The sequence below is a fragment of the Dromaius novaehollandiae genome, chromosome 5 (assembly GCF_036370855.1).
Source record: "Dromaius novaehollandiae isolate bDroNov1 chromosome 5, bDroNov1.hap1, whole genome shotgun sequence".
Lineage (NCBI taxonomy): Eukaryota > Metazoa > Chordata > Aves > Casuariiformes > Dromaiidae > Dromaius > Dromaius novaehollandiae.
The window spans coordinates 29,083,507-29,099,302 of NC_088102.1; the positions used below are offsets into that span (position 1 = coordinate 29,083,507).

A 15,796-nucleotide genomic window follows, 5' to 3' on the forward strand; every position below is an offset into this window, starting at 1 on the left:
GGGACATGATTAGTCCATGGAGTCAAACATACAACTTTCATATATGTAGATGTGGTAGAACTAAACATAAATTGAGCTCTGAACTTTAATTTTATTCATTAAAAAACCTGTCACGGAGCATATTTTATTCACTGTTTTGTGAACCACTTCACATTTGCACCCTATTTTTCTTGCAAAAAAAATCAAAAGAATTTATGTCAAAAAGTATTGCAGGAAAACAGTGATCTATTTTGTTGTCATTTAATGAAATTTAGCATCCAGAAAACAAGTAGGAGAGACAGCATCAATGTGCTCAGACAGTTCTCTGTAGGCCTTTAAGCAATTCCTTTGCAAGAGCATCATTAGCTAGCTGCCTATGAAATTATCAAAATTGATCTCTCTGTATTGACATGGGTCCAAGTTATGCTACTTGAAGGAAATATTAAATTGTAAACAGACAAAGAATACATACTTTGCTAGTAATAAAATCTTAGGCGACTGTTCCACATAAGGAGGAATGCATGCACATTATTGAAAATTTTAAACAGCGCACAGAGTATTTTTAAAGACTAAGGCATTTGTGCACATGGGAGATCATTTTAGTTGTCAAATGATGACAGTTGAAATATTAGCATTATTAACAAGTGGCCAGAGTATTGTTTTACTATCCATGCATCATGCTAGAATGCTATTTAACATCACAGACTCAATATTTATCAAGAGCATTTGATTTAATAATATCCAGTATAACAGTACTCCACAGTTTCCATTAGTTTGATTGAATGTTATATCTGTCTAAGCAAACCAAGCATTAGGCGCTTCAGTGAAAGTCACTTGTAATAGAGAAAAATATAATGCATGAATATTTCATTAGTAGATGAATACCCATCAAAACTTTACTTGAAATGGTTGAAAGTACCTACTGAATATTTTCCAGTTATTTCATAAAACAGAGATGGTTGTAATGCTGCTGTTGAAACAGGAAAAATCTATTAGATCATTTAACATACTAAAACAATTACGGTGTAATTATAAGGAACATAATTATATGTTCTTGATGCCTTTAATTGTGCAAGCCTTACTAATTAACATTAGAAATTCAATCAAAACAAATTATGCTTTAAAATTTAAGGATGAACTTAAAGAGCAAGATCACATTTCCCAAGTCAAACAATTATAACTTTGAACTCTGCCTGATATTAGATAAACTATTCACATGCTTGTTTGCTGTTTCTCTCTTTCCGTCTCCTATATGCATGTGTTCAGCGCATTTGGAGATATATATATCTCAAATGACCTACCCTTAAAGTTACAATATCATTTTTGCTTGAGCCAAAATCCAGTACAGACTCATGTGGCCTTTGGACTAAACTTGAAAGGAAGAGATTTATACCATGTCCACTGTGGTTTTTGCAAGGCACCGCATTGTGCATAAACATACTGTAAGATTCAGGTCTTCAAATCTATTCCTGCATTTGTTGTTTGTTTTCCTCAAATTGAGTAACTCCATTACTCCTCAGCTCTCAGGCCCATGGAGTATTTATAGGACAAACAAAATTCAGGGAGTGAAAAGTCCCATTCTTTTGGGAAGTTTAGACATGTATCATGTTAGGAAGAGAATCAAACAAGAGTTAGACAGACACTTACCAATAAATATCATTCTTTTGGAAAAATATTTTTTCTGCTGAACTGGAATTAGCATAATCACTTCAATTTTGTTGTCATTTTCAGTTTTCTACTAGAAAAGTATTTCTTTGAGGATCAAGCTGGTTCTAATCAAAATATATAGCTTTTTTTTGCAAGTAAACAGTGTGTTTCACATCAAACATACATCTCTGTGTCTACTGAAGTTACTGTTGGGCTTTGTAGGAAGTATGGCCCAGGTACTTCTAGCTCCCATATTTCTACATGGACCGGACTCCCAGATGATGGGTTACATTTCACCGGGCGCCCTACAGTGTCAACCTGACTGAACCACCAAGCCACATCCCAGGAGTACCACGTGCATAGTGCATCCCGGGGAAATACACTACCATGACTAGCCCATCCAATAGAATGGGCATGAGCATTTCAAAACCTCAGGGAACTACAGATCAATGTTTAATCCAAAAGCAACAAACATACCCATACTGGAGTACTAGTGTTGGCAGTTTGTCACAAACTAAAACAAATTTCAGATCATTGGAATTTCTCATGGAATGAAAATTCCCCATTTTCAGCTAGCTCTACTCCTAGCACACTCTGATGAGTTTTTGTATTTGCTTTTGCATTCCACTGAGACTGTGAGAATAATTGTAGCAAATCATTCTGTGGAGGATAAAAAGAAAAATAAATTTAGTTAAAACACTGCATTAAAGAGATCAGTATAATAAACCTTAGGAAAGCAAATTTCCACTTAAAACATGTATCAGTCAAATACTATTTAAAACCTTTGTGTTATATTTTATTTCTACTAGGACTGGACACTAACAAAAGTATTTAGATGCATTCCTCTCAGTCATTGAAAAAAAAAAAATTAAGAATGGCATCATCGTTCCTAAGAATAGCAAAAATGGAAACCTGTGAGAACTTGGCTCCTCTGTATTGAAAACAAAGCAACATACAGAGTAAGCCCTGAACTTACTCCAGTTTATGTTTTTTGCTTTCATTAGTTCCTGCTCACTTCCTTCAGTTACCAAAATGGAACTTCTCTCAAAGGAAGATTTTGGCTCTCTCCCGCTGCACTTTCCTTTTAAGCAGCTACATACATTCAAAGGTCTAAGCCACAAAAAACAGAATTTCAGCAGTAGTCCACTGCTTGGTCAGGCTGCTTGGTCCCTCTTTCTCCCTTCAAGTTACAGTGTTTTCTGGTGTGACTGGACTATGGAAAACTGTTTGTTCTCTTTTTGTTTTTCCCTAATAATTTTCTCACTACTCTTCACTCCTCCTCTTTCTGTAATTTGATAGGACTAATTTTTTTTAATATATTCTTTGTACATATTTTATTTTCATGTGGTCATCTGTGCAGCAAAGTAGGCTTCTGTTGCTTCATGTTAGCTGTGAATGCATTAGTGGAAAATGTCAAAAGAAGAAAATGTCCTTTTTTTTAAGTAATGGTTATAACAACATATTTTCTAAAACCTAATATCTTCCTTCCTCCCTTAAAGAACAGCCAAAATACCTCTGTGGCACTGGCATGCATTTTGCTGGGATTTGGAATGGTTGCACACAGAGATAAATAAATAAATAAATAGTAATAAAAAATAAAAAAAATAATGCTACATCCATTTCACTTTGAAACAAATGATTACAGAGCAGCTGATTTCAGTTTGAGAGAAGATGTACAAAGGCAAAATGCTAGTTGTACCAATTGGAGTGAATTAACTGGCGTGCTCAGGCATGCTCTCAAAAAATGGATTGACTGCGGAAGGAGTTTTAGTGGTGTGAAAACTTGCATTGCATTTCTTCAGCACACAGAAAAGCAGTCTTCCTGATTTTCCCCAAAGTAGCAAAGCAATCAGATATTTTAGCAGTCTATTGCCTGCTAAAAGAGATGGGGAAAAGGTAGAAAGCACAGAAACAAGAGAAAAAAAATCAGAAGCATCTTTAACATGCACCAATACATTGTCAAGAAATATATTTATTTCTCTGAAGTTTTGTCTTAAAATTGAATTTTTCCTTCAATTCAAATTAATTTTCCAAAATATTCTTGGAAGAAAAAGTAGCAATAATTCTTACTTCGCTTACTTGACAAAGAAAGGGAAAATTAGGCCATTTTGAATGCTGCATGTGACTCTCACTGAGTTTCTCTTAAAAGTTTTTTCTAATCTTTACGCAACTATTTCAGTCATTTAAAAGCCTTTGTTAGATAGAAACTCAAACTTAACTCAGGAAATTTCAGCACATGCACTAACAATTTTAAAAGTTTGTTTCTCTTTTACTCACAACCTGTTGCTATATTATTTACAGTTGTTTAGATACTTACCCGTAACCTCTTCAGCCCTTATGTCACCAAGATAAGAATGGTGAATTCCTGCAGGGATGTGTGGGAGATTTCAAACCCTCCAGTCTGAAAGAGTCTAGCTTTAGTTTTTAGCTTTGAAGATATTCAACTAAATTTTTTTTTTCAATATTATTACTAACGAGCCAAGTCTGACCTTAGATGCAAGTGGACTGCTCTCTGTGGTTTCAGTGAGGGTCTTGCATTACCACAAGGTTTGACTGCACAATTCTCCCACTGCATTTGCGCTTCCGGTAGTAGCAGCCTCTTTTCCTGAGGCAGCCAGTGAACAAATGTGAGGTGGGAGAAGGCAACATTAGTTCCTCACACTTTTACAGGTCTTCTATTTCCCTCCACAAGGAGCAGAGAGAAAGAGAATTGAGCCCAGTCCTTGTTTTCACCGTCATCCAGTTTATCTTATGGAGCATGAACTGCTGAGCTCTGGGCACCCACAGCTTGACAAAGGCAGGAGGGCTTTCAGATGGGGCTCCACAAGAGGATATGAAGGGTAGCAACTAGTCAACTGGTCCTGGTCCCATCTTCTCTCCTTTCAAGTTTCCAGCCATTAGCAAGGATGTCCAACCATAACTGAGAGCTTCTGCAGGGCCTTCTGTCCCTCTGCATGTTTTCATCCTCAGCAGAAGCTGAGGTGCTTTATGTCAGATGTCTCTCCAGGTCACCTTCAGCATTCAGCTCTAGATATGTCCCAGGAAGGTTTCTGTCCTTGTGGAAGTTATCATTTTCTCAGCCTACCTATTCACACAATTTCAGTCTTAAGAGGAGCAGTATCAACTGCTACTCATTATAAAGGTTCTCTGTTTTTTTGAGCATGTAGTGGCTGTCCAGTATTTACATCATTTTTGAAAGTGGAAAGGCAAGGAGAGAAAGGCCTAGTCAGCAGAGGTCTGGAGAGAAGCTCACCTCTTCACTATCTTGTTTACTTCTTTGGCTCCACACCTAACAAAACAGACAAGAAGCATATTTTATATCTAAAGCCAATTTGACCTATGTTTTAAGAATGTAATTAAGTATGTTGAGTAAACAAAATATGAGTCTAGAAGGTGAATTACCTATATTGGCCTTAAGACCTACTGCATTAACCACATGTTCATTTTTCCTCACTTATACAGTGCTGACTATACCTTCATATTTAGATGGAAGGATTTCAATATCTTGCCAAAGCATTGCACTACAATAGAGGAAAGTAATCTTCTTTAATACATTTTATCCAGTGATCAGACAGAAAAGAAGATTCCCTCAAGAACAAGTCTGTTTTTTCACAAATTAAATCTTATTTGCTAAATAGTTTTTCATCAGTGCTATACATTCATAAAAATTAACAATGTGACAGATAAGAAGAACATAATGTGCTATACTGGGACAGTGATGTGCTTATCCTGCAAACCTCATTCAGATCAGAAATTAAAATGGAAGACACACTAAATTAATTTAGAAACCAGAGCACCCTGACTATGATCACCAGCTTGGAGAATGAGTTGTTAAATACTCTAAGCAGTTAATTCTCACAGTTTGAGTGAAAGATAGTGCCATACTGAAATGGCACTATCACAAAATTGAAAGATAAAGACAATACTTGTTGTGGTTAAATAAACGTCATGGAGAATTCCCAAGGTGGAGATAACATTTTCTTATTTATTCACTTATCAACAGTAACTGATAATGCATTATAAAACACTGTAAAACACTGGAATAGTAATAGAACCAAATAGAACCAAAAGCCCAAATTCAAGCTCTAGGCTTCAGCCTGACAGCTGAAAGCATAAACAATACAGACTATAAGTCTATGTTACCTCCCTCAAATTTGATTACCAAAATAACAGCAATAGTCCCATTGCAGCATAAAAGTCTTCGCAGTTCTAATATGTAATCTCGGTTATAACAGTACCAAACTGTGATAGAGGCTCTGTATGACCAGCACTCTGTGCAAACAAACAAGAAGAAAGAGTGACTGTCCCCAAAGCTTATTTTTCCAAGAGACAACTGGAAGAACAGAAGGAACAGCAGAGGGGTTGCCTCCTTGAGAGGGATTTTGCTCTTCAGGAGGTGAAAAAAAAGAGCTACAGATGATATAAGAAGAGATATCCAATCTGTCCTCCTTCAAAGGATGTTCAAAGAGGCCAGGCTTTAGCAACAGTAGAAAAAGTACAAGACAAAAGTAGAAAAGTACAAGTCTCCAGTGAGGGTAAGTCCCTGTCCTCAGCATTAATGCTTTTCCTCGGCCACTGTTAAGGCTGGAAGGTGCACTTAGTGTTATGGCTAGTTATATCAGAGCAGGAATAGCTTTCCGACATTATTCGTTTATCATATTTTGTAAAATGCTATGATTCGGTCCTCTCTTGAGGACCTGGCTCTTAAGGGAAAATAACAGCATGAAACCTGTGGCTGATGTGCTCCTAATGGAGTTTGTGTCGGTGTTTTTTTCAGTTCTTCCTCTGAAAACCAAAGTCTCCACTACAGTGGATGTTCAGGGCTTGTTTTTCAACAAAAACAGGTCTCAAAAGTGCAATTGCAATTAAGTAAATTTTGATTTGCCCACCTGTGGGACATCCCATTCCCCATTAGTAATGGAATCCTCCTCCATTTTACCAACCAGGACCAAAGAAACTAAAGCACTAGTGCTCCATTTGCTTCACTTATTTTCATTCTTGTTTTTTGCATTCACTCCTTTCATTCTCATTACATCTTCTGTAGTTTTCGTTTTGTAATATGCAATGTAATCCCCTCTCAAGGACATAGCTGTTTGTTATCAGACACATGGGCTATACGATGGCCTGGAAAAATATCCATGGGCCTCTTGACTGCATCGCTAAGTCAAAACCTCAAGATTCCTACTAGAAGGGATTGCTGTTGGATGTTTTTCTTCTGACTCAATGCACAGCAGTATGTCTTCCCTATGTCCATCTACTCCTGTTCACCTTTTACCTATACAGAGGTTAATATTCTTTAGTTGTTTCTTTTGATAAACAGCAAATTCATAAACATTGGGGATGACTGTAAGGCAAAAATTATAATCAGATCAGTGGCATTCATGTGGGGACAGATTCTAGGAAATGCTGATGTACTCAGTTCACGGACTACTAAAAGCTGACAGTACTCAGCACATCGCATGAGTAAGCCAACCCATTATTTTTGCTCTGAGTCTTTTGATATAAATGTAGTACCTACTCACTCCAGGAATGTAAAGCTGCTGCAGCGAGTGCTTTGTCTCCATTTTCTTTCTACTTGTAAATGAAATCACACATGTTAAGCAAATTCCTTCTTGTATAGAGTTATTATTATAGGGACAGAAGAATACTGAGAAAAATCTCTGAAGGATTTGCTAAAACCTTTAAAAGATATTTACTTTGATGCTATATATTAGCATTCTTGCAGATACTTAAGCAAATTAATTCCTTATAAAGTACATCCACGTTAAAATGAAAAAAATAAGAAGGCTATTAATAAGAAAATTTATTTATTTTTATAATTGCAACTATTCATCAGGGAATTGAAATAAATAATCAGTAAATTTTATCAGAACAGGTTGGACTTTTAATATCAAAGATCTGACTGCAGAACAAAATTTGCAGAACAGAAATTATTAGATGTTCTGCAAATAATTTAGAAGAATGAGTATATTTGAAAGATTGTTTGCAAAGGGTATATGACCAGAAATAGAAGCAAAACAAATATGTTAAATAATTTGTAATGAATTCTGTAGCACATTCAAATTTGGTTCAGCATGACTGATGTTTGAAGTGCTAGCTTGAATTTTCTTTTTTAAATAGTTAAACTTTACGGAACTGGAACAGCTCTTGGTCCAGTGTCTGGAGGCTTTTTGGTATGGGGTTTTGAAAGTGTTTCATCTTCCAGATTGGTAAAACCTAGTGGAGCTAAAGTCCAAAGAATCCCAGTCTCATTTCATCAGTGCCAGGAAACTTGAAGTTCATGAACAGCATTAAGTTCAGCTGGTCTATAAAGATCGATAAAGTCTGTCACCAGCACCCATGGAGCTGAAAAGTCTGATGAATAGTGCTTTGAGTGATCAGTCTTATTTTTTCCTTATTCCTCATTATTGCAAACAAAAAGGACTGAATGTAAAGAGAAATTCTAAATGAAAATGAGCAGATGGTACTTCAGGCCTAGTGTCTGGTATTAGTATTATTTTTAGCCAGATAGAGAATACACGATATTTTGCTTTTAGATAAAAACGTTTTCAATTCCTAGACCAAAAGGTCTCACCCTTTGTGGAGAGATGCATAACCCACTGAAACATAGCATATTCCAGCGAGTTGCACTTTTTTTTCCCTGTGCTTGTTTTACATCTCAAGTCTTTGCTTAAGTGAAGTTGGGACAAGTTTTACACTTGAAGAAACTTCTTTAACAGCAGTATCCACATCAGCATTCAAAACTGACCTGCTTATAAAAAAACCAACATTTCTCAAAATAGTTTCCAAAGGGTAGGGCCTCAAAACTGCATTTTTCATATAGTGGCTTTTAAACCTTCCCAAATACTGCCTTCATTAATGCCATTTGTCTGAACATTGACAAATGTATATTTTTTATTTATTATTTCTCAGAGTTTACTCTCTATTTAAAACTTCTCACAACTCTGAATAGTCTCTCTCCTCAGTAAGACTAACTCCTGCTGATCAAACTTGACCCCAGAGAGGAAAACCCCGGACAAAATCCCAAGCAAATGCCTGAACCTCTCTGCACTGGAGACGCTGCAGAAGGAGAAGCACCCAGTTTTGCCCTCTGCTATTCTGCAGACATAAATCTTTTGTCATAGGACAAAATTCTTCTGATAGATGTCAGGGTTCGTCTTCTACCATGGAAAACCATAATATTTTCCTGACAGCAGAAGACAGTAATATTGCTGTTTTGTTTAGCGTAAATAATTTGTGGAGCATTTAGAGAACAGTCAGACAATTGTTTGGAATAGCGTTTGCCTGTTTTAATAAAAGACTGCCTCTAAGTCATTAGTTAGGACACCCTAAGCTAAGATGCTCTGAAAGAGCTGTACATCAGTCCTCTGCAAATGCAAAGGAAAAGGATTCACTTAAACTGTTGCTGAAGGTGGTTTAAGCTGATCCATTTTACTGTGCATTGCAACACCAATCTAATCAGTTACCATTTCCCAAACAATGAGGCGATAACCAGCAGGCTGACATAATTGAACATGCTAACATAATTGTCTGAATATGCCCTGAGAATGCCAATGTACCAGTTTAATCAGCTGATGTCAGCATACTGATAAGAATTACATTTATTCATTCATTATATCTCGAGCTGCAAGTAAAGCAATTAAAATTCCATTACAGAGTCCACAGAACAAGTAGATTTAAAAAATGTTCATTGTGATGATTAGAAATTTAACTGAGAATATGTATTGTTGATTCCAGAAGTCTTTTTTTTCCCCTCAGAGAACAACCTTAAGGAACTGTAGGTCACATTTTAGATCTAAAATATAGAGATAATGAGACTCGTCTCTTTTGTACAGCGCTTTAAAATCTCCTGATGAAAAGTGCTATATAAGAACTTGATATTATTATGATTAATGCTCATAATCACCATCTCGTCAGTACTTTTTCTGCTTCTGACCTTGTAGTTTCCATGTAGTAAAAGGCACTTACCTCACTGCTTGATCAAGCTCTTAAGACAGCTCAGGCAGCAGGTTTATGCCTCCCTTCCAGGAGGTGGATTCAATAATCTACCTAGGTGGCTTGATAAAAGGAATGGGATGGTCTGAGGGGAAAAAAAAGAAAAGAAGAGCACATTGATTCTTGTTTATCCCAGAAACTTTTTCATCTCCCCAACTCTCAGGCTATCATTTTTCTCTTTGGGTCACTGTCCCATCAGGTAGGACACCCATGGAAATCATCCTAAGTGATTTGAGAGGGGATACATTAAGGATAGTGTTTTAGCAGTGGAGAGCCATCTCTTTTGGCAGCACTCGTTCTGCTACAGCAATTTCAGGCTTGCAGGCAAAGACCATGGATAAGTCTCCTCAGGATTTTGGCCAGATGGCATCTGAGTTATTCTACACAAACATGCCAGATGCAGCCATATCAGATATAGGATCTGGAAAGTACTATAGAACAGATTTTAGAATTTAAGGAGTTACATAAATTACACTTTTATGCTTTTCTGTTCTTATTTACAGCGGGGTTTCTAGCGGGCTATATAACAGCAGCCCTGCAGGGCGTGACTTTCACGGGACCTGCATCCTTACGCAAGGCCTAAACTCTACTCCACCAGACTAAAGTGAAATGCAGACGCACCGAATGAAACCTTAGTCTCATTGAAGCTAATGACCAAAACCTCCTTTAGCACTGGATATGACATTTCACCTATCCTCTGGCTATGCAAGCAAACATTTTGGGAAGCTTTATTACCAGGTAGAACACTACCCAGACTGAAAAAAAAAAGAAAAGAACACATTTCAAAGGATGCATTGAAAAAGTTAAGATTGCAGAGCAATTTAAGGGATTTTACTCAATGTCTTCACAAACTTCAACCACTGTACACACTTTCACCACAGGACAAAATCCCATTTACATTGTAAGGCTCATTTAACTTAAATCCCTTCATAACAAGCTTCATTAAAGTATTTTTCTGTAAAGTTAAAAGTTTTTCAGTAAAAATTGACATGTTCGGACCTGAGACAAGAGTGGATATAAAACTTCTAGTTATTTACTCGTGTACCTATAATGAGCTTTTTCTAAACAAGAAAACTAAAATGTTTTGAGTGAAATGTGACAAATTTTACTCCTATTCAATACTATTTCAAGATGGGCACTCTGTTAGAATGTTAAACTCACCAACTTTTAGTAACTTCTTAAGATTTATTTTATGACAGAATTCACCAAACATGCTGAGGATATTCAGGCAACCCAGATTTGCAGCTATTGTTACTGGCGTGTAACAATATTGATATAGTTGCAAACCAGTAGAGGCTCCATTCTTACAGTAAACTTTAAGAAACAGATATTCTGGAAAAAGAGACAAAGTAAGAACTGACCTATAATTGCAGATTAACCAAATATTATTTTATGCACTTGCCTCACCTCTGCTGCAATGTTTGTTTCTATGTTTCTAGGTACCATTTCTCCTTGCAAAATAGAATAGATCAGAATGTACTAAGTAAACACTTAATGACATTCTAAATAGAAGATTTGAGCAGGGCCAGTTTGATAAAAGTAATTAAGGTTAATTTATTTTAACTTTCTGTTAGTTCATGCCTTATGGCTACAAGTAGAATATATTTGCATTCTAGGTAATGTGACTGAATTGTAAATGCCAGTTTCCTAAGTTCGGGCAGAAAGAAATTTATCACGTTTAAAATAAGCAGAAGTCAAAATTCCCAAGCTAGAATATATGCACCATTCTTCTAGATTTCTTACCCGTGTGACTTGTGTGCAGTTCATGCACTGTTGTGTCCAAAATCTGAAGGCAAAACAGAAAGAAGAAACATTCAGAAACACAGAAGCAAAACCAGATCATCGACAAGTCAAAGTTTTCCTTACAAAAGCCTAAAACTAATCTCTTAAATTAATGAAAGTACAGAGTGTTTGGGGCACTAACAAACATGCGACCTACTTTTTTTTTTCTTTTTTTTTTTTTTAAATAAAACTGTAACCAACTACAATGATTTAATAATGCAATACAAATTGCCTCTGGAAAAATTTACTGAAATAAAATAGAACAAATTGTATTTTAAAGAGGGAAAACCCTAGATTTTATTAAGACCTAAAGCAGGACAGGCATTGTTGGAATACATGTATAAGTATTTGTGTTTCTTGTCACTATCATTCAAGAACAAATGCCTACAGTACATACATAAAAATGTTTAATGAGGCCTAAAGTAATATCTGGTCACATATTTTTGACCAACAAGTAAGATTCTTAGAAGTACATAAACACAGTATACAAGAAATGGGCTATTTTCTGCTTCAGATTTTCTCTTTTCATGACAGTTTTCCAAAGCTGATGTCAAGGTTATCAGAATATCCACAAACTCTAAATATTATGAAGGATTAGTAGGAAATCCACTTTGATATTTTTACCTCTAAAATTTCCTGCACACAAGCTGGATTCAAACAGGTTGTATATGAAATCAACTGCAGCACAAAAACCAGTTCTTTCTGCCTTCCCTTGCAGATTAGGGAAGCTCATGTTTAGGGTCTGAGCAGGGATCACACAACTTAATATCTTTGTAGTCATCCTTAATGCTCTCAGAAGCTCAAGCAAGGTTAGCATAGGTATTACCTGAAGATATGTGGGGAAACAAGAGAAACAAGTTTGGTAGTAAAAGTCTTGTTTCTAAAAGAAATACCAAATTAAAAAAGAAGAGAAAGCCCTCTGTCTAGCAATAGCTACTTAACTATTGCTCAGCAAAGAGTCAAGGAGTTTATGAAAAATCATAACTGAAGAAATATATTTTCATTCTTCAAAATGCTTCCCCCACAGTAAATATTTAAACATTTGTCTAGGACATTGTAGAAGAACTTTCAATAATGCCATCTAAGCTTAGTCTTTGGAAAATCTTAGTCTTTGGAAAATTTCAGCATAAGCCCCAAATTCACATTCTTCCTTGCAGTCACGAGCAGGTGATCAACCCTTTTCCATACAAAATCAGCCCTTCTCCACACAAACTCAGATGTCTCTCCCAAATAACCTTGGATTATATTATTTTTAAAGTACTTTGTACATTTTTTTCATTGCTTTGCTGAATTAGTTATGTTTATTTTTACCTCACTCTGCCAGCTGCACAGATACCACTAGCTGTGAAACAAAAACCTTCACAGCTGGAAACAAACTAAAATAGTCACTGGGATGATGCCACAGATACACAGTATCAATTAGCAAAGGGAGCAGCTGTTGCAGCAAGTAAAGGCCTTCCTGTGTTTGGTTTGCTTCCTTGTCATTTTATATCAGATGACACCACTCCTCATTAGGAGACAGTCATTACACATGCTGCACGAAATTCGTTCCAGCGCAGAGGGCCAGAATAAGTCTTTGGAACCACTTACACGCTACGTAAGCTCTATTTTGAGGCCGGTAAGTAGTTCACAGGACTTTTGCTGGCCCTGATGTGCATAAGCAGCTTCCCTTGTGGGGAGTAAAACACAAAGACAGCTTAGCCACTGAATAGCTGGCCTATTTTTAGGTGGCCCAGATTTATGGGAGTTCTCCATCATCTCAGCGGCAATGTCCTAAGGATGATGTATACCACAAGGGCCCCAAAAGCCTCAAAAAGCTACTAATGATATTACACACAGCTCCAAAGTAGTACATTATCTAAACACACTCATCTTTCAAATTGAAACAATGATGGCGACTCAGTCTTCTGCTGCTCCATATTTATCACATAGGGGATAAGGATGAAGACACAAAGAGAGAGAGAGAGAGAAACAAAGAGAAAAGGTCTCATTAAACTCAGGCTGTAAATTATGGGCCAGATAATAAGGCTGTTTCATTAAATTAGTGTTGTTAAACCAAATGCAATTAGCCTCCCTGTGTTGTTTCTGTATGCAGGTTCATATGCTAAGTACGCTGTTCCATCAAGAATCCAAGATACCGTCACGCCTCAATCTGCAATAATCCTGCTGTGGATCACGAACAACATTACTTGAAATATCTTAACTTCTCTGTCAAGTCTCTCTAAATGAGAAAATATCCAAGAATATTGTGTACATAGTATTCAGAGGGAACCATGAAATGAAATGCAATGAAATAAGATTATCTGGGACAAGCTGCAGCCTGGAAAAATATAGACTTTTCAATACCATAGAGTAAGAATATGTTATAGATGGGATTTTGGTGGACAGGTGAACGAAGCACATTGTGCGCATTCTGATAAACTCTTCTGCTTCCCAATTCTCAATATATGTAAAACTATGCATAAAAAATAGTACAAGATTCTGGTAGTTCTTTAAGAAGTATGAAATATAGAAAAATTAAGAAAATAGTGTCATATTTTTGTGAATACATTGCAATAGCAGCATCAAAAATACAACACTTGTACAGTAATTTAGTTACCTTTGAACTGTTGCATTTACTTCTAAACAGAGTCACCAGTACTGAATTCAGCTAGCTATGAAGACACAAACCCATCTGAGATGAATCCCTAAGAAAATACAAAATGAGGCATTTAATCTCAGATCACTATGAGATAATTCCCCCAAGAGGACCAGTTAATTCTTGATATTACAACACTCTTGGAGAGACCCAAACCACACAGTTTGTTTTTTCATATTATCTTTTTTTTCCCCCCCTCTAAGAAAAGTATTCCTACAAGCTCCTGCAAATGCCCCTGTCAGACCAGAAGGCTCATTTTCCACTCCTAGGTGTTTCGTTCCTCCTGTGTTTTAAGTACAGTAAATACATTAATTACCTCACTATAACTGTTTCACAGACCATAACTTCTGAAAATGCTCAAGGACAGGATTAAACAAAGCCTAAAATGGCAAAATTTACCCTCTTTGCTTCCTAGGAGCAGTCTGAGGAACTCAGCATAATTTGCATAGGTTCTCAGGGGTCAAGATATCTGTAAAAAATGCCCTAGACACTCAAAGCTGTACTGCTTCTTATACCTAAAGGTGCCCTGTCTTTGCTGAACCACCTACACATTAATTTCATGCTTAAGACTGCTTGAGATACTTCACCATAATTCACTGCAGAGCCCAATTTGCTAGGCCTGCTCAATCAGAGTCCCTTGCAGCCAGCAGCAGTAAGGTCTTTGTCTCCCCATGTCCTTGGCAAGCACTCCTGTCAGTAGACTTACATAAACAGCAGGCGTCGTCATCTCATTTTAGAGGAGTAGAGTGGTCCGACATCCTAAAATCAGGACAGGGTTTCAGCGAGACAGATTTCTCAGCTAGTGCCACAAGGAATTTCAACCACAGCATCTTTGGCTAAATCAGGTGTCCTGTCACTCGATATGACGATAGTTGCAAATCTCCACTCGGGGCCCTCACTGTTGCGTGACAAAGTTTTTGGCACATACTTTCACACTGCAAATTCTGTGTTTGAACCAAGGCATCAAAGCCTTGACACTGCAGTGATGAGGGTCCCAACTCATAAGGCCCCTTGTAGAATCTGGGATCTTTGCTGAATACAGCAAAGTACCTGAAGTGTGTGCATAACCTTGGGGTATGCACAGTCTAATAAACTCTGATCAGGCTTTGCTGGGTTGAGTTATGATCTTTGAACACACCATATGCAGCTACTGCAGTGCATACTGATTTACGTGTTTTAAATACACATTTACCCCTACACTGTGTACAAAAACTAGTGTTAGCAATGCCTACATAAGTATTTCTATTTTAATTCTAGTATGTAAAGACATGCTCTCCATTGCTTTAACCATTGCATTTCAACTGATCTCAAGACTCAGATTATGAAATGAAAGATGTGTCATTCACTGTAAATCATTAGTACGAATGTGGATCATTTCAGTACTACAGTAAAAAAGTGCTAATCTGTAAAAGTTACTGTGTACTTTTTGAAGAGGAAGGTAATGTAAAAGTGACCATATCTCAAAACCTCTGCACAACCAAAATCAGAGAGCAACCCTGTGACAGTCTCAGATGAAAACCAAATGACTGAAGAGACCAAACCAATCTTTTATGCATCATGGTAATCATACTTAGGCTGTGATGAACACATATTAACATGGGAGGGCAGGAGCACCACTACCAGCCCTGTTTGCACTGCGCATGTTCAATGAGTGAACTTAGGGCGTCTGTTCCATAGTTGTCAGTTCTGTGCCTTTCACAAACACTAAATTCACATAAAAGTGCTGTAAAAATTTTATTAGGGAAAAAAACACCC

The 15,796-nt window shown here is 36.9% G+C and overlaps 1 long non-coding RNA gene across 1 annotated transcript; it reads right to left on the reverse strand.

Moving 5' to 3' along the window:
* Positions 1 to 3,949: 3,949 nt before the first annotated feature.
* LOC112995422 (uncharacterized) lies at positions 3,950 to 12,219 on the reverse strand. The gene is made up of 4 exons (XR_003262181.2): positions 12,028 to 12,219; positions 11,365 to 11,407; positions 9,595 to 9,706; positions 3,950 to 4,915 (listed from the first exon to the last, which is right to left on the reverse strand). It is a non-coding gene; the product is annotated as an uncharacterized LOC112995422 (long non-coding RNA).
* Between the last annotated feature and the right edge of the window lie 3,577 nt (positions 12,220 to 15,796).